Here is a 2,517-nt window from a genome sequence, read left to right on the forward strand (position 1 = left end):
TGGAATCCCAGTTTTAAATGCATCCCTTTTCTGGCTGGATATCTGTGCTCCTTTTGACACCTGCCTGCTGTCCAGATGTGAAAACTTCCTGGCAGCTTCCTGCCCCCTCACCCCGAACCTCATTTGATTGACCTCCCAGGCCCCGCACTTCAGGGTAGTTGGTCTTTGACCAGACAGTTTCTTCCCGGGCTGTTGATTCTCAGCCTTGTGCTCTCTCAAATATTTTATTTCTCCCCCTCCCCCAATTATTCATAATTGTTAATTTACATTTAGATTTTTCCATTTAAGAGCATTTTTGCATTCATTTTCCCTTGATCCTATAAAAACCCTGTGAGTCAGCAGATCAGGAGTAGTTGTTTCTGTCTCCAGGCAAGGGAACTGAGCCCAGAGGATCGGGGACTTGCCCAAGGTCTCACAAGGCAGGAGCCATATTTGAACCTAGGTCTTGTGACCCCTTTTCAGGGCCCTTTACTCCAACATCTATGAGTAAAATTAATGGCACTTACCTATTTTAAAGCATCTTCACACTTACGCCTTTGCCATATTTGGAATGCCGGCCCACCCACCAAACCCGCAATCTGCCTACTGCCCACTCCTCAATCTCGGCACGTGCCGAAATTCTGCTCACCCTTCAAAGCCTAGCTTAAATATCACCTCCTCGGGAATGGCTTCCCTCCTCACTCAGGGAAAAGCAATCACATCTTCACTCCAAGTCTAAGGCGGGTGCATCTGCTCTGTGTGCCCCTAACACATGAGTTCACACCCAGCTGCGGGGAGCACTTTCAGCGTCTGTGGTGGGAGGCAGGCTCTTCCAGCTGCTGAGACTCATAAGGTAAGGAATTCCCAATGCAGAGAAAGGGTGTTCAGGGGCCGGGCAGCTGAGAGGAACGACAGATGCCCCCCTACCCCACCCTGAGCCCACGTCTCTGGCTCCTGGGCAGCAATAGAAACAACTCTCCCCATTCTTACACGTCGAAAATGAAAAGTTGTCACTGACACATGGACTTTAACCCTTGTGAAATCAAGACTGTGTGTGTGTGTGTGTGTGTGTGTGTGCGCACGTGCGTGCGTGCATGCATGCATGTTCCCCTGGGAAAGGGCAATGACCCAGGGTCTCATCAGTGCCTCTTCCACTTCTGGTCCAGGACTTCCGAGTGGTACCCATCCTCTTCTAGATCTTGCCTTGGGTCCTCTGACCCAGTGGTTCTCAATCCTCTTCCACCCCAAGGCCTCTTTGTAAAGGAAATATTTCGTAACATCCCCTTTACTACCCTGAAAATTAAATTCGGAGGTAAAATGTCCTAACTATATACATAAGTTTAAAGGTATGTATATTTCTAACTGTAGAATACAGAGGAAATACATAAATAACTTATGAAAACTAAAATCTCCTTAAATAAGTAATTGCTCAAGCACGACAACTCTAGATGTCATAATAAAGCATCTGACAAGCATCTGACTAGATGCTTGTAGCTACATGAATGTAGTCAACCTGCCACCAGGTAGCTGGCTTCCACCTTCTGTCCCCCACTCAATAAATGTGTCAGAACTACAGACTCAAACGTGGAATTGCTTTGTCTCTAAGAGAGACATATTCACCAAGTGTTATTAAGCCTCTTAGTGACAATGCTGCAGAGGACAACTGAGCTTGATAGGATGCTGGCGTTTCCTTCCCTAATATAGTTCTCAATGCCTCTGTGCCTTGCTACTCAGGCCTGCACCAGCAATACTGGCATCACTTGGGAGCTTGTTAGAAATACAGATACTCAGATCTTACCTGACACCTATTAAATTCAAATCTACATTTTAATAAGATCCCCAGGTTATTTGTATGTAAATTAAAGGCTGAGAAGCACTGGGCACTCCTGGGGGACATAGTCGGGGCGAGAGAAGCCAATTGCACATAAGTCTTCTTCAATATTCTCATCTTAGGATTCTCCTTCTGGGACTAGCCTAGACTGAGAAGGAATTAGTTCGAGATCTAACCAAGAAAACAGAAACCATTTAAAGTACTTTCAGTAGAGAGAATTGAATGCAGGGGATTGACTACATTGTGACAGACGACTTGAGGAGCCACACAAGGGATAGAAAGCCAAACAAACCAAAGACGAGCAGTGACAGGAAGCCATTCCTGCCCCACCACTAAAGAGGACACAGAGAAGAGGTAGGGGAACCGCAACCCAAGGTAATGCAGTGGAAGCCGGGCTGTGCGGGAAACCCATTTGCTGGCAGAGACATCGCCTGAGACAGAGGGGGTGGAGAATTCCTCGGCATCTCCCGGCCTCCTGTCTTCCAATCTCTGGACGACTGTGTCTCCCAGGGGCTAAACCCCGTCAGAAATCAGCCAACACAGAATGCTAGGAAATGCAGCTTTCAGGGAGCAGCCCTTCTGTGTTACAGAGCCAAGCAGGAGAGGAGCAAGAAACGCATGACCAACAGACCTAGAATTGATTGGCACATGTGCTAAGAGCGCTTTAGCGAAAAGAAAATGATTACTTGTCGGAAGAGAAGCACTTT

Source organism: Pteropus vampyrus, unplaced genomic scaffold (genome assembly GCF_000151845.1).
Source record: "Pteropus vampyrus isolate Shadow unplaced genomic scaffold, Pvam_2.0 Scaffold33, whole genome shotgun sequence".
NCBI lineage: Eukaryota > Metazoa > Chordata > Mammalia > Chiroptera > Pteropodidae > Pteropus > Pteropus vampyrus.